We start from the raw sequence: 22,738 nt of genomic DNA, 5'->3' as shown, positions 1-22,738 counted from the left end.
AGTAACAAATACTTATTTTTCTAGTAGTACGTGATAATCAACACCACCGACCCCGATAGATATATAAAAGAAGGTATAAAGATCAGTTAGATATTTGCTTCTCAAGTTTGTTTGTGATTTACACTGCATATTAACAAAGATCTAACTAAAACAAAAGTCGTAAAACATTTAGGTTGAAATAAAAAGGTGGAAAAGAATCTCAAGAAAAATTAATCCCTAATACGTAAAAACATTTTACGGAAGCCCAAGGGCACGTTTCATGTTCGTGGTCTTGTGGATGTCATTTGCATTTTGCATGGATCTTGATTTGCTCTGGCCCAATACATAAACTAGACCATTATATTACATTTTTATGCTTATTTCTTATTTCTTTTTTTTTTATATAAGAACTAAGTCACGTAATCCCTAAACAGCTAAACTTATATACTTAATACTATATGAAATTAGAATTATTAATCATTTAAGGAGAAACACATTTACTAAGGTTAGCCTTTAACCGTCTTGCTTCTCAGCATCATCAAGGTAGGCGATGACCTTAAAGCTTAAATGCCTTAATTGATTTGGAAACCTTATATTCATATTAATCCGATGTCAGTGCAACCTTGTTTTGGTGTGACAATTGGTCGGGAGATGGTTTAAGACAAACCTATATCATCCTCATGGACAATTCAAAGCAACAACCAATCAGAAAAAAAAAATTGAACATCTTAACTAATGAACGAAACATAGATATAGTATAATCAGTTTATCACATGAAATACAAAAACAGAATACCGATTGGTAATAAACGTTTTAAACGTGACAAATTTCATATAAAGAATTCCAATTCTTGAGCAGTCTTACAAATTAATACAAATTTAGCTATATTTTGATAATTGAGAGTAACGTATTAAATTTGAACAATGTCTAAAGCACGTGTCCTGGGTGATCTTAAAGCAACTGAAATTATGTATTCATATTCATACAATATTTCACGCATATTTATTCACGTATACTAAGCATATTTGTTTAGTATAGTTATTTTTGCAAATGCATTCTACCAAAATACACTAAACATCATCACAAGTTGCATGTTTGATGGAATGTGACTCCCCAAACGTCCCAACCTGGATATCAAATTCCAATTAAATATTGGCCCTAAAAATCTTAAATATGTTGAATGACAGGCATTATAACATATCAACTTTTGAAAAGTTTTTTATTTGCAAATACAAAAACTACGTTATGGTATATATAAATTAGAGATCTCTATTTGCCATCATCATCAAGAAGATCCTCTAACAACTTATCATCATAATACTCAATTTCAAACACTTCTCTTCCTTGCACATTACTTCTAGAAGAAGACTCTGCTGATGATGACATGGCAGCTGCGGTTGAAGCATTATAAGCAGCAGCCGAAAATGTAGGTGGGTATTCCGCGGGAAAGTTAAGAACAGCCATGTGGCCTCTCATTTGGAAGGCAGCTCTATCGTAAGCTCTAGCAGCCTCCTCCGCGGTTGCAAACGTCCCTAGCCAAACCCTGGCACCATTATTATTAATGTCACGAATCCCCGCAGCAAACTTCCCCCAAGGGCGCCTCCGAACACCACGGTATTTGACTTCCTCAGCCTCTCCGCGGCTACGATCCTTGTTGTGATCCTTAGAAGTTTCGCCATGATCCATGGATACAACAGTTGGGATTGTAAAATGGTCATGCATATTATATCATATCATATCATATGCATGCATGGATGTTAATTGTTATAAAGGTGAAAGTTGGTCAAGAATCAAACTAGTGGCGGAAATACGAGAAAGTTCGAAAAGAGGAAGTGTGTATTAAATTTGGTTTGAATAAACGTGGGCTTATTGAATTCAAATTGACTTCCCGGTGGCATTTTGGATTTGTGGTCTATATCTATCCTAGCCTGCACGTCATATACTAGAAAATAAATTTCAAATATCGTCAACCAGTGCTTTCCTGCTCACACCCGACGTGACTGATGATGCCCATAGAATTATATATATATATATATATATATATATATTTGATTTCTTTTGAGAACCACTTTGAGTTTTAAGAACTCGAAAGAACTCAATGTAACAAATTCTTTTTTCGAATTTTTTTACACATGTGTAATACGTAAATGTAAGTGATGTACAAAAAATTACGGTATTTTTTTACACACCGAATCGACTTTTTATACATGTGTAACTAACGTTTAAACTTGTGTAATTATCAAAAATACTTATTCTCTCTCCTGCTTCATTTTTTAATTAAATTTAATCTCAGCCACATATTTCATATCATTTAATTAAATGTGTGGTTCAAAATTGAGTTCTTAAAGTTCTTAAAACTCACCATGGTTCTCAAAATAACCATCCCCTATATATATTTTAATTACAGCCTGTGTTTTATAAAATTTTACTTACTACTTGTATTTATAGTAGCTTTTATCACATGCATTACGGTGATAGTTTTATATTATGGTTTACTAGCCAGTTGCCCGCGCGATGCAGCGGTGTATGTGCAAACGTAATTGGTGTTGGTATGTTTGTAACCTCGCAACGGTACGTACGTAACCCGACGGTGGTATGCATTTAACGTGGCATCGGACGTGTAGCCGGTGCCAGTAAGCGCGTCACGTAACGTCTATACTTGAGCAACTCGGTATGTTAACCACATAACCGATGCTTAAACGCGCGTAACTGGTCACGACAAGCAAGAAGCAAAGCTGAAATGTATAGTAATTTCAAATAATCTGTTTTTTAACCCAATCCGTATTGACGTGCCAGTTCCAACCCGAATTCCGTTTTGACATGAACCCTTTCGATCTAAACTCATCCCAACATGAACTAAATTAACCCTTTTTGTATTAACATGTTCCAATCTAACCCGTTCCAACACCATTAGCCGAACATGTCCGACCAATTGTCGTTAATAAATGGTAATCGCGTAACATGTTAGTTTTTTAAAAATTAATAAACTATAGCAATACCATACTTAAATTAAAGAGAATAAAATGCTCGTTTTTATGATGTAGTTTTTTAGAAAAAATATTAAAGAGTTAAAAAGTTACGGTCGTTAAAGAGTCGTGTGGGTAGTTGGTTTAGAATTAAGGGGGAAATGTGTAACTATTTAATAAATTAACAAAACTTGATTAAGTTTAAGGACCATTATTGTAACTTGTTTTTTAATGAACAAAGACTAATTTGCCCATACATTTTTAAAGTTTTATGCATCATTACTTGTATAACATGTAATTAGAGTAGTACCTCTTAAAATTTAAGAGGTCCCTAACTCCTATATTATATATAGTATAGATAATATTTATATATTTTTTTGGAATTTCATTTTATTAATTGTAAAGATGATAAAAATATAATTAAGTTTTGATGATGAAAAAATTTCACAAATAAATGAGATGTACGTTACAATCCTATTTTAAATGCTATATGAGTTTGGTGAGATTAATGACCCGCTTATTATATTTTTTTTTCGCTATAAAATTGTTCCTTAATTATAAATAACATTTAAAAAAACAGATATTAATTTTTAGTACATCCTAATTTTATAAGATTTTCATATCAAATATATGCTGAGATTATTTTTTAAATTATTGAAATCTTATAAACCGTATAAGGGCTATATGGTTTGGTGAGACCAATACCCGTGAGTTCGGATCAAATGCATAAAAATTCTTCATTTATAAATAAAATAATTTGATGGCTTGTGAAAATGTTGGGAGCAACCAGATAACTTTTAAAGGTTTTGTTTATATATATATATATAAAGAGAGAGAGAGAGAAACTTAAGCTACAATGAGTGTATGTGAGACAAAAATAAGAAGCGTGAAAAAGATTTTTAACATAAAAAAATCGTTAAAAGAAATTCAAGAAATATAATACAAATAATCATAACTCAAAATATAAATAATTAACTAATAACAGTAAAATGTTTCTCACGTCATTCTCACTTAAAACAAATCCGAAAAAGACAAAATGACAAAATTAAAAAACACAAAAATAAATAAAAACACACAATTGATCGAAAAATACAACACACCATTGAGTGATATAATACAATATCAAGAAAAAAGACACAATATCAGTGAAAATAACATGATCAATTACGAAAATAAACAAAAACAAAATGATTATTTAAAAAGATACAATGAATTTTTTTTCTCAACAATTTTTGAGATCGCGGAACACGTGGGAACATTTTTTTTTTACTTTTTCGTTTTTATTTTAAATTTTGAGTTATGCTTTTTTTTTCATTTTTTTAAGGGTGTTTATTTTATGACCACAAATTCTTCTTATTTTTCTAATTTTTTGTCTCCTTTTATAAAATAACTTGACCCCAATATATACACACTATAGTCCAAAGGTCCTTTATAGTACAAAGCGTACGAAGGAAGCAGAGTCCTTGATTTCATTTAAAAAAAACAAGTGGTTGCGTAGTTGTAACTATGTTCGACTTGATTCACACACTTGTTATTGCGCACAAATTTGCGTAAACTGAAATATATGTTGAAGAATATGAACTAACACAAAATATGGTGATTTTCTGTCTTGAATCTAGCAAACAATATTTTGAACATCATCACGCAATCTCCAAATTCTTGAAACAATTTCTAGGAGATAATTTGATTGAGACGACTTTGATTAAGAATACCAAATTCAAATATCGAACAAGGAACCGTTTTTCTATTTTGAAACACTCTAAACATTTAAATTAACACACTATTTACAGTTCACCATCTATATAATCTAAACCATTAAGTGACTTAATCCCATGACTATGAAGTCTTGCTAGGCTTCTTTTTTTCTCTTCAAAAGTGAACCATTTATCTAATGTATTACAGGCATAACTATATATGTCAATATTTAATGGAGAAACGAAAACAATCGAGAAATTCAAGCCATAAATATGTGTGAAAATGTTATAACATTCAGTTTTTTCATTTTTCTAGTTTAAATGATAAAATTCACTATTCAATGTGCTACTGAGGCAAATAAGGTATCGTAATGTAGCAGCTAAGGTGATATATCATATGATCGATAGAGGTTGAGCAAGAGATGATACTATATCACGAGAATGTTGAAGATTAATTCAAGCACAACCTTTACTAAGACCATGCATAGTGGTAATGGGGAGAATGGGATGAAAAGTGTGTCACGTGTCGCACAATTAGTAAGAATATGGCTTGTATTTTAGGGGTATGGTGGTGCGGGAGAGATTGGAGGGAGAAGTGTCATATCAGAAGTTGTTATTTTATTTTTTAATAATTAAATTAAACAAATAAAACTTTATTATAAATTAAATAAATAGATAAAAATACATTAAAATTAAATCCATACATTTAAAAAAAATAGATAACAAAAAAAAAATACATAACATAAAAATAAATAAAAAAACACTAAAATTTTCACTGTTTTGGAAGGTTGTACGTTTTCAATATCATTTGAGTTAGTTGTTCGTCCAATGCGTCGGTTGCTTCGTCTAACCCTTTTGATCGGAGGCATGTGATGTTTTTTTCCATTTGCCGCATCTTGTATTCAGCTAAAAATTATGGACTTACGTCGGTGTTAGCTTGGATTGTTTCGGGCACCGCATCCTATTCTCAAATATTTGTCGGTTAAACATCTCGTTTAGTTGGGACACGTCATGGTTGACATCCTCCTCGGCGTGTGTCGCCATTGAATCGGCTGCTTGTTTCCCATTGTCTTTGCTTCGTCTATTGAGGGGCCGAGCCAACTCGACTATGTCGTTTTCGTTGGCTAAATCAACCTCGTCTTCGTTGTTGAGGTTAGAGTTATGTGTTGATCAGTTCTTCATGTATGTAATAGAAAACATGAATATTATGATAAACCTACAACTAAAACGTACATGTCACAACAGAGAGAGAGACCATAACTGATGAGAAAGATCCAGACGACATGATAGTCAGCTTAGTCGAGTTCCCCTTTAGGATGTATATTAGTGATGGGGATTAGGGTTCTTTGAGAAACCGAATAATATATGGTGAGAGAGGGTCACGATAATATTAGGTGAGGTTTAGGGTTATGTTCAATGATATTAATTAGTCTCTCCACAACAATTATCTAGCTAATAATAATAAGGTATAATTAATTAACTTTGATCTATTATAATATAAATAATCATGAGGGTCATACATAAATATATATGTATATATATCCATAAATTTATTCTTACATTCTCCCACTTGGCCAAATAATCATTTATTATGAGCATTAGATTAGTCTGCAGATTTTAACACTCATTTTAGCTTTAAACTCAAACTGGAGCAGAGAAATACAGTCACTGAATTGAACATCAGCTCAAGACCTCCATTAATCATACTGCAGTCCTTGTTTAAAACCTAAGTAGTTATGATCAAAATTATATAGTAAGCCCTTCAAATATTTGATTTGTATAATAATTTGTCTATATGTCATTACGCATGCAGAACATATTAAGAGACATACTAAATCAAAACTAAGGAAATTTTATTAAATAAAATGTAAATAAGTACAATATGCAATTAAATAAGGTCTTCAGTAAATCCCATATTAGCAACATGTTCTTCAAAAACTTTAGGTGTGAGACCTTTAGTCATCGGATCCGCTAACTTATTATATGTACTAATATACTCAATACAAAGTTTATTTTCCTCAACTCGTTCACGCACGAACAAATACTTTGTATCAAGATATAAACCAGCTCCAGTTAAACTGTTACTGTTCGAGAAATTAACGGCAGCTGAATTATCACAATAAAGCTTCAATGGTCTAGAAATGGAATTGACTAAATTGAGTCCAGAGATCAGATTTTTAAGCAACATTCCACAGTATGTAGCATTATAAACAGCTATATTATGCCATCATTGTCACACCCCGACCAAAGGCGGCGGAACATGCCGGGGTGCAACGATTGCTCATAAGCGCATGACACTATTTAAAGCGACAATATTTAACAAACTCATTTCATTTCACAACATCGAAAATGTCACATAACCAAATATTCATAAGTCAAATACAACAAAATATAACAAAATATAGCAAATCAAATATTGTTCATTTTTCCTAATATCCTAACGGTATTTGTGACGTTTTCTTCACCGAACTCCCTAATCAACCTAGATGCAAACCTGTAATATTTCTTAAAATAAAGTTTGTCAACACAAAGGTTGGTGAGCAATTCATAAGTTTGAACAATAGATATATAGTATGAAGAGCCACAAAACTAGTATACAAAACCATAAATAAAAGCAACAACTTGGATAAATGACAATCGCTAATAGAATTACGTTAGCGCCACCTAGCTACAAGGGGTTGCCAAGTAGTCTAGGATTTAATAGAATATCGTTAATTGCATTACGTTAACGACACCTTGCTACAAGAGGATGCCAAGTAGTCTAAGATTTATAGATTCCACCAACCGAAAGCGATAAACACATAGACATATAGCATAGAACACCAAATCGAGCAATTATTCAAGTAAAGTATACAACAATGTTTGTGGTTTAAGACTCAAGTATAAAGCATTTGATTTGAATAAGTATGAAATGTCACCCACAAAATAAAAGATAGAAAACGGGGTATGAAGTTAGTCACGTTCAAGTATAAAACTTGATCGGTAAAAGATGAATAACCGGATGGATGAAGTTTAACGAGCAAGGCCTAAATGAAAATAAAATCTTGGATTTAGAATGGTTGTCTTGAAGATCTTTAAATAAATAATTGTTGCAATAAGTAAACAATTAAAGTTCAAGGTTTAAAATGTAACTATTTAAGAATTTATAATAACAATCCTTTAAAAATGTAAGTTTGCTCGAAACCGGGTTAAAGTATCTAACATTAATATTTACTTAACCAATGTTAAGTAATAAGGTGGGAAAAATGCTAAAATGTAAGTTCCTTTGGGACAAAGATACTAAAACAGGTCTTTAACGAGTGTCCGGGTTGTCGGTTCGGGTCTTGACAAATGGTCAAACCCAAAGTCAACTTTCCAACATATTAATTGTTATGAGATAACTCATTAAAATATACTAACACTTAACCAAGTATGTAGAGCTATTGTTTAGAACTAACAACGCACGTTAAGCGAGTGTTTGGTTTTGTCGGTCCAAACTATGTGATGAGATCAAGTTGGATCCAACAATTCCAAGTACTTAAGAAAATAACTAAAATCAGTTTGTAAACTATTTTTATAGAAATATACAATTCTTGGTAGCTAAAAACACACTTGTGTGTCTTAAGCGAGTAAAAGTCGGATCGGTTCGGTTTCCATCTCACAAAAAGTTCATAGATGGATTCCACATACCCATATATCATAGATCTTGTATAATAATGTACAAATGAATATATTTAAGTTCTCCAACTAAAAAGGTCAACAACAAGTCTTTTTAACAAAAGTTCGGTTTGGTTCGGTTTCCATCTCACAACGAGTTCATAGATGGATTCCACATACCCAAGACTTGTAAATGTGACTAACAAACTAAAATGAGCAGAAGTTAGGCATAAATGATATGTATAATAAGTTATGTGTGTGTATATAGATAATCAAGAACACGAAGTCCTCCATGAAGCCTTGCCTTATGACATTCGAAACTTAACCAACCGGAGTCGGTGAAGTAACTAATAAAGGAAACAAGGGGTGTGTATTATATATATGTTGTACCACCATATTCAAGAGTTAGTAATGTTAGATGAACAAGTTAGAATTAAAGATAAAACTCAGTTTGACTTTTAGAAGTCAAACCTTCAAGAACACAATGAAAACAACCTTAAAATCTTTGAATTTGAGAGAGAATTTGGAATTATAGCAGAGATTAATGGATGGAAAGGGTGATGTATATATAGGGTAAGTTGAAATGGTCAAGCATAAAGGGTCTTGCAAAAAAATAGGGTGTTTTGATTACATGTATGCATAAAAATAACCAAAAAAACGTGCAGTTGCAGACCTGCCTTCGCGCCCCGCGACCACCACGGCTGATGAGAAAGATCCAGACGGCATCAGCCATGGCCTCTCTCTCTCTCTGCTGTGACAGGTATGTTTTAGTTGTAGGTTTATCATAATATTCATGTTTTCTATTACATACATGAAGAATTGATCAACCTGTGGTATCAAGAGCGATGTTGATTAATCAGTTCTTCATGTCTTCCATTAACTCAGGATATAAACCGGAAGATATGGACTAAAATATGATAAACCCTAACAATTTTCGGTTCTTTTATTAATTCGTTTTATTTTATTATCATTATTAAAACCCGAATATAAGAAACCCTAACAATTTTTCGGTTTTAAAACTCGTATCTGATATAAACTGAAGGATTTCGAAATCTGATAAATTAATGATCTTCGTGTTCATGACAGTTTTTTGAAAACCCGATATAATCTGGTTCAAGATCTGGATTGTTATAATGTTTTACTAAATTTTATTAAGATTTAGACCAAGATATTTCGAATTCTGTAAAACTTAATAAAGGAATCACTTTGAAAATATGATAGTCAGCTTGGTCGAGTTCTCCTTTAGGATGTATATTAGTGATGGGGATTAGGGTTCTTTGAGAAACCGAATAATATATGGAGAGAGAGGGTCACGAAAATATTAGGTGAGGTTTAGGGTTATGTTCAATAATGTTAATTAGTCTCTCCATATATTTATATACACCCAAGGGAAAACCCTTTATTAGCAAGAAATGGTAATTTGGTCCATCAACAATTACCTAGCTAATAATAATAAGGTATAATTTATTAACTTTGATCTATTATAATATAAATGACCATGAGGGCCATACATAAATATATATATCCATATATTTATTCTTACATTATGTGCATCGAACGAGGTGCTCAGATATGAGGTTAAGTCGATCGGGATGCGACGGTCGCTCGCCTAGCTACCGTCGTTGGGGGTTTAGCAATTTAGAATTCCATTATTATGACCTTTATACTATTCTAACGCTCGTTCTTGGATGTTGGCGTTGTTTTGGCGCTACCCCAACGAGAGTTTCTCAAACGGCTGCATATCCCTTAATAACATTGCATCTGTTTATTGAGATCCCTCCAATTAGCGCTAACAGTTGGGAAATCCCGGTATTTGTCATCCATGTTGTACAATCGGATAAACATCACATAAACCTTCTTCCAAAAATCGTCGGGTTCTCTATAGTTGGCTAAATTTAAAACTTTTTGTAAAAATAATATCAATTTTAACCAAATAGTTAATAAAATAAAATTAAATAATAAATAATAGATAAAAAACTTATAGAGCTTTGGATCCTCCGAAAATTTTGAGCAAAGCACGCATAAGACATTAGTTTTCGTTTGGTTGCCAATGTTTGTATGTTTTTTTGTTCACCGGTTGCTCCACCTCCTTTCCCTTTTTTTTGGTTTTATGGGACTTTTGGGCCGAAGCGACGTCTTGTTCCGGTTGCATCTATGGAATTATATCCGGTTAGCTTGACCCGTAAACCGGCATAGGGTTGTTCGGGGCAAGTAAATTGGCATACGCCCCATATTGCCTGTCGGGAAAAGTAAACGGAGATTTTATGCTCGGGGTTGTTAGAAAGGATTGAAAGTTAAAATTTTGTTGTGGGATTGTTCGGGTCGGAGAAATCGAGGGGGTAGTTTAGGACATGTCGGTTTGGTGCATCGGAAAAGTTCGTTTGTTGGTTTGGTAGACGAGAAAATTGAGAAAAGCAGCTATTGGGTTGTTCGGATTCATTTTCTTGGTGTGTTAGAGAGTTTGGAGAGTGTTTTTGGTTTGAAAAAAATATGATTCTTGTTGTGCTTTGAAGATTGGTATTTATATAGTTATTTGTTTAGTTTTTTTAATTACCGGTGGATAACGGATATAATAATATAAAATTAATAAATTTGAGGGGCCCACACACATTTCAGCCAAGAAATATTTCACATCCATCATGTTCTTGTCCGGGGGGGGGGGGGGGGATTCCTCCCCAATCTCCCTTCATTCTCGCTTCATTCTCGGTTTAAGTAATAAAGTGATTTATTATTTGTTATTAGCTAACACACACATATAAGAAGTGAAAGAAAAAAAAAAGGTAAGGCCTGATTGAGATACGATCACTCTTGGTTTTTCTTGTCATCGCAACCAAGAAGATCCTCTAACAACTTATCATCAAAACACTCAATTTCAAACACTTCTTTTCCTTGCACGCTCCTGCTAGAAGAAGACTCTACTACCCCCGTGATTGAAGCATTGTTAGCCGTTGCTGAAAATGTAGGTTTGCATTCCGCGGGAAAATTAAGAACATCCATCTGGCCTTGCATTTGGTAGGCGACCTTGTCATATGCTCTAGCTGCCTCCTCTGCTGTTGCAAATGTTCCTTTCCCAACCTCGGCGTTGTTCCTATCAACGTCATGAATCTCCACTTCAAACTTCCCCGTGTTGGAAATTCGAACACCGCGATATTTTACTTCGCCTGACCCTCCTTTGCCATCCTTGGAAGCGCCACCACCATCCATGAAATAATATTTGGTTAGTCTGGGTATACAATGAGCAATTGGGATAAAATAGCCACGCATGCATATTAAAATAGCCATCCTTGCATCAATAATTCAATATGAATTGACACAATATTATGAAGCGAATATAGGTAACAATTAACGACCCAACATATATATACTTAACAACACATATTTGTGTATTAAATTCGCTCCCATATGTACATAATTGCGCATGTTATCGTTTAGTAACTAAGCATTTCTTTAAAAACAAAATTGGTTTTTTTATTAATAATATATATACCAATTCTATAATCAAATTAAATATAATAAAATTATCAACTTTATGTTAATGGTATAGTTTAAAAATAATAACAAAAAATAAGTTACTTAAGGTACAAAAAATGACAGAAAAAGTTAAAAAACTAAAAAGGCCTCTACAAGAGCATTCTAAGCCTGTTATATATAATTATGTGAGTGAGTTTTGTAAATTATATAGTATGAGTATAACTTATGAGTTACTTTGAGTAGAGAAATATAACATGTTACATAAGAAAGTTAAATTGGGTTTTTATCATTCATCCATATAATTTTTTTAATATTTTCTGAAAGTGTTGTGAGTTGAGAAATAAAAAGATAATAAAAAAAGTAAAAAAAAAATATATTTTCTAATTGAAAAAAAAAGAGAGAAAAAATAGTAACTTTAGTGTTAGATGAATTTACTCTAATGGTTGTTGGTTCCCTTTTCACCATTACTCCCTGTTATTTCTGATTTGTCATCTTATCAATCTTAACTATTTTTAATATAGATCGACGATTCACTTTACTTTCTACACTATGTGGAAGAAAAACTTACTTAAATTAAATTGTGCGTATTTGTTTTTTTTTAAGTTTTGTACTTCTTGCTTAACATAAAAAACCATCATAATATGTTACATTGATTTTTGTTGGGTTTCTCGTATCTATTTTAATGACATTTAACAAGACAGAAAAGATACTACGAACGACCAACGGTAGTCCAGAATGTTGAAAGTAGCATAGAACACAAAAATATATAAAACCATAGAAAGTCAAGAACTAAATACCTTATTATTCAGTGTAGAGGATGACTTGACTATCAAGTACAAGTCGTATCAATGACTTGATAAACGCGAGTCCTCAAGCGAATCACCACGAACCAATCTCTTTTAGTTTCTTGTTGATCGATCGCTTAAATCAAAGACCGAGCGTCGTTTTTTCTTATTTGTTGCTCACAGCAGAAAAACAAAATAAAATGACGAAGCGACAGTATTACTTTTATAATTTTGATTTTAACTTATGGCGTGAACCAATATATATATAGCTAAAAAATTATTTATTGGCCATTAATAATATCTCCACCATCGTATCAAAATTAATAAAAGGAATATATTTTGTAATCAATCAACGCATTTAACAAACAATTTGTGTGCAAATAAACAAACAAATTGCATCGATCTGTTTATTCCTTTTGACAATCTCTACTTTCAAGTTTCAACCTATCAAAACATGAACCAAAACTATAGATCTACAAAGGGCGGGTTTCACGTGTATCATGGTTTTATAAACAACTAAAGAAACGATAGCGTGCCCAACTACCTATTGTACATAGCATTCTCCATTGCTACAAACGAAGCATCCCCACAAGTGAAGTGTTAGGCTGAGGGTAATGGGGGTGAACGGGGGCACGGCCGCTGATGTAGCTCGCGAACACCGTTACACCCCTTAGGTGAGCCGGGGCGCGGTTGGCCCCGGTGGCTGGGACCGCGGGGCTAATCTAGCCGTTGGGAGGTTTTGGTTTTTTAAAAAATATCCGTTGAACTATTTTAATTTGTTTTTTTTACAAACCCATTATAAATAATTACCCCATTTTATAACAATAACACACCATTCTCACTACATTTCTCTCTAATAATTTAAGAATCTATCAAGTTACAAACCATGTCGGGTTGGGGTTACGGTAATATCAACATCAACGACACTCAATTTCCCGAGGGATTGAACTACATGACGACGAATCGTTTCAAGAGTTCATTGAGATGTCATAACCCGGTTATTCGGTCCCGGAAACACAACCGGAGCCGGCACCAGAGAAGCCAGCAAAACGATCTCACAAAAAAAGGGGGAAGAAAACCGGCGAAGCCGATGGTCCTTCGACACCGGAGAAGCGGAAGTCTACTCCGTGGTCTAAATAAGAAAAACTTGCGTTGGCGAAAGCTTGGATTGAAATATCCCAAGATCGGAACGCGGGTAAATTATTTCGTGAATTTTATTGTTTAATATATCTTTTAAGTTTTGTGTGTACTTATTACATTTTTTGTTATTTATTTTGTAGCCGACTTTCAAAAAGCTAGAGTTTTTTGGGCCAAGGTTCGGGAATGTTTTTATGATCAAGTGGGGAGTAGGGCTCGTACCGATAATATGATATCGGGTCGGTGGACTGATACTCGTAAATATGTAGGATTGTTTACCAACATACATAACCGCAATGCTAACTGAATGCGGCCGAGTGGGTGAGATGATCTCGCGGTTTACCAATTCACATGTGAAGAATGGAAACAAGAGGTGTTGAGGAGGTACGGGGTGGTGAAGACGTTTACGAGGGCTACTTGTGGGAGGTGTTAAGAAAGTGCTCGAAATGGATTGAACTATGTGCGGAGGACGTGGGCGATGGGGCAAAACGTACAAAAACTAGTGCGTCCGGCACATACGTCTCTTCGAGCGGGTCGGAGAATCAAATTGACTTCGACCTAAACTTGTCCGAAGGTCATTTGAAAGACCAAGGTTGTAGCCGCCCTCCGGGTAGGGATCGTAAGAAAAAAACGGTTGTTGTTGGCGACTATAAAAAAGAAATTAAGGAAATGTCAAGTGGGATCCTCTCAATTGGTGAAGCTCGACACAAACAAAACCGTTTCAAGAGTTTGACTTTTCTAGCCAAAGACCTTAGCCACCTACCGCCATACGACCAAGCGCTAATGGAGGAAGAAAAAGAACGTATTTGGAAGGAATTGGCAACACAAAAATAAAAACGCTATTTATATGTATATTTTATTTTTCTTTTTATTTTTATTTTCCTTTTTATTTATGTTTTAATGAAGTATTTTAATTTATATTTGTGTGTATAACAAAAAAATAATAAATAAAAAAAATCAATCAAGCCCCGAATCACCTGGACCACTACACCCTCTGGGGCTTGGTTGAGGGGCTTGATCCTGTGCCACATCAACGCCTACGTGGCGGCAAATATATTGGATCACTTGGGGCTCAACCAAGCCCCACTACCCTTAGCCTTAGAAGTAATATGGAACTTATCTTATATACATACAAAAATACACATACGCAATACACTATACACATATGACACATACATACATACATACATACACACACACACGTAAGTAAGTACGTACATACACACAGTTGTAATAATAGGGGGGGGGGGGTGTAGGGTAGTGTTTGGTACTTTGGTTATTCCTCTGCTACATGATGTTTTAAAATGTAATAATCACTTGACGGTAAAGTGTTTGGTACTTTGGTTACGCCCTGTTTGTAGTGTGCATATATAATCTATATATGTGTGGGCTCTCGGGGGCAAAAGTGAAATTGCACTAATTTTGACGTTATTTTACTAATTTCGTGAAAATAACGTTAAAAGTGGCGGAAGTTTAATCAGACATTATGTGGTGGCATTGATAGCCGAAAGACAATGGTGCATGCACTAATCGGCCGATGGTTGAGTATTATGTGTCTTATGTCCAAGGCTTGATGCAAAACTACTATCGAGCCGGGGGCCTCATCGGAAGCAGCCTCTCTATTCCTATGGGGTAGAGGTAAGACTGTCTACATCTTACCCTTCTCAGACCCTACCATAGCTTTGCTATTAGTAGGATTTACCGAGTACGATGATGATGTCGACGACTTGACGGTAAATTGTGGGCAAATCCTAATCTATACTATATAATAAATAAATGTTTTATATTGACACGTGTCATTCTCTGGTGCATTCCTTCTCCTTTTTCCCGCTTCTCTCTCCTATTAATTATACATTAAACATACATATTTTTTACTTCATTTTGATTTCTATAGTTGATTTTACAAAACGTATTTTATTAAAAAAAAGAGTTAGGTTTGTTTATTAAACGTTTTTATTAATTGAACATTTTTTGATAATTAACTTCCCCAATATGAATTATATCATTATTATATATATAAAACATTTACAGATATATGAATTACTTTAGCCCTTAAACTTACTCTGGTTCATTGTTAAAATCACGTGAATCTTTAACTGAATCCAGCTCGTCTTCTTTTTCTCTGTAACTGTAATCTCTTTCTTTCTATCCATATATTGTCGATTAAAACCATATCGATTCTCTTTACTGCACATTATTTGACTAACCAAAAGCTTTCTTCCACTTATGACAGGTTCATTTTTGTTCCGACTGTATCAATTATGTTCTCATAATATTATTTTACTTTAGTTGTTACCATATTTTTAGTGTATCATATAACGTTGTATCGAAAGATTATTTAGGAAATTTTGATTTATTTTAAAATTTAGTGAATTATAGTTGCAATTTAACGTTGTACTTATTTAATGTATAATACTCAACTTTATTTATCATTCTTTTAAGTTGTTCAACCCGTGTAAGACACGGGTGCCTAACCTAGTAAACTAACAAAGTAATGAATAAAATATATATGGGTGAATGTATTGATTTATTACAAAATATATATTGCTTTTAATTTTAATATAAGATCCTGGACGGCAAGTTCTAGCATATTACATGGAGCTAATTAATGGCCAATAAAAAAATTAAGGGTTAAACACACACATCTACTATATTTCTACTCATAACTACAATAAAATTTACTCCCATGCTAGTTTTGAACCCTGATTAATTTAATTAATTTTATATGTTAATTCACTATATCAACTAAAAGCTTAGAATATAAATTATAAAATCATTTTTTAAAAGTTTGACGCTACAGTATATGAAACTAAAAAGATGTATATAAAATTACTATCAAATGATGTTTATAATAAAGAAAACAAGTCGATTAGGCATTAGTTTCAATTTATCATGACTCCAGATACAACAACTAAAATGAAGAAAGTGGCCTTCATTTAAATATGGGATTATTCTATAATATAGGTACAAAGTTTTGAAATTATTCAAATCAAGTCATTTATAAAAATATTTTGTTCCAATTAGGTAAATAAAATTTTCTTTTTGTTCAAATTCTAAATATTTTACCTGTATAATATGCTATTTAGGTTTTTTTATTTTTAAATAGTTTGACATTGCATAATATTTTTAAAATTAGTAAAATTTGAGAAAAATATTTTTTAAATTGTGAAAATTGTCAAAAATAAACCCTTAAAACTTATAAAAAAATCTGAAAATTTGCGAAAAATTACAATATAATTAATATGTTTCTTTTTTTGTATCGAAGCAATTAATAATTCTACTATTAACTATTTTAATATCATCTAACTATCTTTTTGAAATTTCTCTATAAAAATGTTGGTTTCTTATAAAACAATGTAAAAATTTTATAGTTTTTAATTTTGTGACATTTTTCGAAATTTAAAAAATATTTTTCTCAGTTTTTACTAATTTTTTAATTTTAAATTTTTTTTTGCAATATCAAACTATTTAAAATTTAAGAAAACCCTAAATAACATGCTATTAAGGTAAAATATCTAGGATTTGAATAAAAAGAAAACTGTAATGATCTAATTAGAACAAAATATTTTATAAATGACTTAATTGAAATAATTTTAAAATTTGATTACTATTTTATAGAATAATCTTTTTAAATTATATGATGACCGATTGGGCTATATGAGTGGCTCAAAGTTCAAACTTCTCTTTGGGTGCTAGGTAGGGGGGGGGGGGGGGCAAAACTATCTGAATTCGAATCCATATTCGAATTATCCGACTATCTATCTCCGAACTATCCGAATTTTCGGATATCGAATCCCAGATATCCGAAAATTTGGATTCAGATATCAATTTATATATTTATCGGATATCCAAACTATCCGATATTTTAATTTTGATAAATTTTAATTTTATATAATACATAATCAAAAAAACCCCTAAATTTGCTTATAACACATTATCATAACACACATCAGGCGTTTCTTTCTCTTCTGCCTTTATATTCTCAACCCTATCGGTGTTTCGTCGCCAGCCACCATCGTCCGTCTCTAGCCAGGAAGCCACCTTCGTCGGTCGTCGTCTCCACCGTAGCCACCCATCTCCACTCTCCAGCCATCCGTTAGTCCCTTTCAGGTTTGTCTCCAGCCACCCGTCTGCACTCTTTAGCCAGGTAGCCACCCATCATCTTGTTATTTGGTTGTTGTATGTTTGGTTTGTTGGATTTAGAAACTTGTTATTTGATTGTTGTATGTTTGATTTGTTGGATTTGAAAACTTGAATTCTTAAGATAATGTATCGTTTTTATTATTATAACAAGGTTGAATTTTTTTCTTTTTCAGATATTCGAATATCCGAGGTTCGGATATTCGAAGTTTCGAATTCGGATAGTGATTTTCATTATCCGAAAAGTTTGGATATCCGGTTTTAAACAGCCTCAGTGTTAGGTGCCCAACCAACCTGAGAGAGAAATTTTAACATTAATTCTTTTATCCCCTCTACAAAAGCCTCCACGTCAAGACTGACAAATTGACAAAGATAACTTATATATATATATATATATATATAGGGGAGGGTTATCATAAAAATAAGTAGTTTTCTATGAAGACTAAGAATAAATCATAGCCATTGGATCATGTTAATCAATGGTTGAGATTTAAAATTACCAATAACCGACATAGTTTCCTACAATTATTCTTTCACCATCATTTGTAATGCCAAGTGTCAAAAATTTGTTGGTTCTTACCGTTCCTAGGAAACTTTTTATTCTTATTTGAACCCTTTTCTATATATATATGTGTGTGTGTGTGTGTGAGGATCCTAAGAGAACCCTTTACAAATTGAGAACTTTGAGAATCATTTTAGACCATTAAAAACACTTTAAAAAAATATTTAAAAAATTATAAAACAAATAATAACAAAAATTTTAAGAAAGTAAAAAACCAAAATTCTTATATTTCATTCCGGTTTCATAAGAAAAAAATGTCGTATTATACACATATGTATAATTTTATTTAATCTTTAGTTACGTAATATACACATATGTACAATATCATTTATCTTAAATTATACATTTGTGTATATAATTTAGTTAAACTAAGTTTTTTTTATTTTATTTTATGAAACCGGGATGCTAAAATAAGAATTTTGGTTTTTTAACTTTTTTCATTTTTTTGTTTTTTTTTATTTTATGATTTTTTTGTATGTTTGGGTTTTTTTGTGGTCCAAAATGGTTCTCATAGTTCTCAATTTTAAAAAGTTCTCTCATAATCCTGATCCTATATATATACATACATATATAAATATATATATATAATTATGCAATTCTTTTCTGGTGATCACAACTGAGACTACAGTTTGATTATGGTGATGTATGTGGTTAGTTTTCAATTCAATATGTAAGATAGTGGGTTCAAACCCAAACATAAAAAATGAATGTGGCGCAACGGTAAAACACTCATTTTACTAGTGAGAGGTAGGGGGTTCAAACCTCACTATCACCAATTTATATGGGAGATATGAGGGATGACCATGGCTTGCCAGGGTTCGAGTCCTGATCTCACCCGGTTTTACCGGCTCCTCGCTGTCGTGCCGTTTGGCCGGCGTGGGGGTCGGGTTTTGTCCGGTGAATCCCTCAATAGGTGGACCGCTAGGGGCTCCGTCTGTCCGGACTAGTGGCCGGCTCGGGCTACCTTTAGCCAATGGGGGCCGCGTACGGAGTACACGGCGTTACTTAGTTGGTCGTTCAAAAAAAAATATGTAAGATAGTGCATTCAGATTCAATCTCGTATTAATAAATTAAAAATTATATTAAAAAATCTCACTGTATTTTCCTTCTAATGTTTAATTAAATAATACATTTTGATAACTTTTTTATTACCTTTTTTCTCTAATCTACTCAGAACCACTTTAAAAAAACATTAAAAAATTTATAAGGTGCTACATTAACTTTTCAAATATACAGAAAAATCATCTTTCTTCTTCACTCACAATACCCTAAACCACTTCATATATTATAAAACCCTTCTCACAAAATTTGATGGAATATTGGTTGAGAATGCTTACTATTTTCTAATTCTTTGTATTTGTGTTTCATGTAAAAATGAGCTATCTTGGGCTGGAGTATATCTGTATTAGGCTGAATTATATATCGGGTTGATGTAGGCCTACTCGATACTTTGTACGGGTCTATAAGGAAATAAAGCTTGGTTTTCTGATGACACATGCACATTTTGCTCACATGAATATCTTCGAGTTTAGTAGCCTCAGTTGGTCTAATCAGAAAGATTATCATATCCCTCTTCTTCATATCCAAGATTATAAATATATGTTCAAGAAGAGATCGTCCTGTTCTTATCGTCTCTTTCAGTTTATATGCAACGTGTAATTGTGTGATCATTTTTGGCATTGAATATGACGTTCTTCGTCTTCTTGATACATCTCTGAATCTTGTATTGTTAAAGATTAAGACTTGTTTTGATTCTATTGTTCGTGTTGATTAGACTTTGTCTTGTTTATGTATGAAACTTGTCTCGTCTTGTTGAGAAGATTAAATTTTGTATCAAATCTTGTTTTCTAGGGTTATAATATACAATTGGGTTTAATAATATGTTGTTTAGTGTTAATTCCATGATTTCTGACAGATTGCTTTAATGTTTGACTGTGATAAATCAATATTTATATTTGACAGTTGAATGTTTATCAAATTGTGACAATTTGGATTTGGAAACTAGTTCGGTGATTAATTGATTATTGTTTGGTTTTGTCAACTGATGGACAAGTTTTACTATATTATTTATTAGTTTCTATCCCTCTGTATTACGAGATTGTTTTACATTATTCGTTTATAATATTTATATATATTTTTTATTTTAATTTTATTTATTGTAAGGAAGTTAATAATATACTTCGGGTTTGATTATGAAAAGGTTTTACAAGTAAATAAAATGTTATAATCTTATTTAAAAGCTATCTGGGTTTGATTTATTTATTTTTTACAATATAATTGTTTATATATAATTTTTTTTAAATCGAATATTAATTTTTAGTATATACTCATTTTATAGGATTTTCAAATCAAATATTTGGTAATATTAATTTTTAATTTAATGTGATGTTATAACTCGTTTAAGGGCTATGTGGTTTGGTAAGACTGATCCCGTGAATTCGCGTCAAATGTATGAGAAACCTTTAATTACAAATAAAGCATGGTTGCTTGAGAGAATTTAAAAAACAACCAGAGAGCCTTAAAAGATTTCGTGTATATATATATATATATATTAGTTCTAATGCACGTAGATTTCTTTAGTATTTATAGTCTTGTTATGACAATTAGAGAGGGGATAGAAGAATAAAAATATCTTATCTTCTTTAATCCAGTGGCGTAGTTAGAACATTTTTCCTACGGGTTTGGAAAATTTCGAGGGATGGACGACTGACTGTTTATCACTTAGATTTGAGTTTTCTACAGGTTCAATGTTGAAATTTTAACGAGTGCGATGTCAAAATACACTAATATATAACATCAAGACAAAATTTTGTACGGGTTCGGCCGAACCCGTTCCCTCAAAGTTGCCTACGCCCATGCTTTAATCTATTATTTTTGCTAGAATGGTTATCTCCAATCAACCACATCATTTTCCTTTAGCCTTTGAGCTACAAATATCATAATGTAGTGATATGACGAAATCATAAAACCAATGTTTTGGTCTTCGAAAATGATTTAGTGGCCTATTCAAAGGTTATTTATCGATTCGGTTCGAATATCACAAAATTAGTGTACACAAAATTAGTGTATGCAATTTTGCACCTTTTGTGAGAGTGATGTTTTGGTCTTCGAAAATGATTTAGTGGCCTATTCAAAGGTTATTTATCGATTCGGTTCGAATATCACAAAATTAGTGTACACAAAATTAGTGTATGCAATTTTGCACCTTTTGTGAGAGTGGATGCTAAATGACATAAAATTCCCATTTTATGGGATCACAAATCATTGAAGCATTTCATCAATCATCTAGCTTACAAAGTGAAATTTATCAAAATAAACATGTTTAATATCAAAATATCTTCAAAATAGACAAAGAAAAAAATCCAACCATTATAAAATGATAAATTTTCAAATCAGATGTTCACACAAGTCATAACTCACTTGAGCACCTCTAACCACCCTGTCGAAATTCAATACAAAAGTTTGTTTGCAACACCGCATATGTAACACCCCGGCTTTAAACGGAATATGCCCGGGTGTAACATACATATAACTCATAAGCTCGTAACACTACTAAAAGTGACAATATATTTATTTTATTTTATAATTTCACAAGTACACAAATAGTTTGATGATGAGACAAAAAGAACATCACATCTAAATGAAGCAAATGTTATTCATTGAAATAATCCTATGGTATAACTAATTTTCTTGTCCTGTTACTTCATCGTATCAACCTGCAGCACGTTTAAAATAATATATTTTGTCAACAACACATCTTGGTGAGTTTTCATAAGTTTTTGCGTATATAAATATATATTAAATATGTGATTCAACAATCATCATGCAATAAACATTCAAACATAATGTAAATGAAATCAAATAGTGTCGTCCTCCCGTTCATTCAGCCGAAGCCGTAGAAGTCGGGGAAATGAGAACCACCTTACGTAAACAACCGAAGTCGTAACGTTAGACGGCGCAGGTACGTCCTGTTGGACCCTCCCACTATGTGTATGTGTTTGCGTTTGCGTAACTTCCATCATAAAAACAGTAAACATGTTGCAAGCAAGTTCACGTATAATCATAAACAACATGCAAGAATAATATTAACATGTACGATAAATGTGAATCGTTTTGTAAATAAGCGCATAACTAACGAAATAAAAACTTGTGACATGCTACACCCCAAAAATATTAAAAGAGTTAAAAGGGGTTATGAAAAACTCACTTGTTAAGTAAGCGAGTCGAGAGCGAAAAATGCCTTTAAACGAGTGAACCGACAAAGTTCGGTTCAACGAACGGCCCTAGATAAATAAATAGCTAGGCTTAAAAATAAGTTGCGTAAATAAAATAATTTGGCGAGGACGTTCAGTTTATGGCAAAGCAATT

General features: G+C 32.5%; 2 pseudogenes; both read right to left on the bottom strand.

The window, feature by feature from the left end:
* Positions 1-1,092: 1,092 nt before the first annotated feature.
* LOC143540235 (ethylene-responsive transcription factor ERF098 pseudogene) lies at positions 1,093-1,665 on the bottom strand (annotated as a pseudogene).
* Positions 1,666-11,077: 9,412 nt separating this feature from the next.
* LOC143540251 (ethylene-responsive transcription factor ERF096 pseudogene) lies at positions 11,078-11,557 on the bottom strand (annotated as a pseudogene).
* Between the last annotated feature and the right edge of the window lie 11,181 nt (positions 11,558-22,738).

The sequence above is a fragment of the Bidens hawaiensis genome, unplaced genomic scaffold (assembly GCF_021521415.1).
Source record: "Bidens hawaiensis isolate Kalapana, Puna unplaced genomic scaffold, B.hawaiensis_p1.1 tig00012184_1, whole genome shotgun sequence".
Taxonomy (NCBI): domain Eukaryota; kingdom Viridiplantae; phylum Streptophyta; class Magnoliopsida; order Asterales; family Asteraceae; genus Bidens; species Bidens hawaiensis.
Note: the sequence above shows the minus strand (reverse complement) of the source record. Positions and strands in the feature narration are given on the sequence as shown.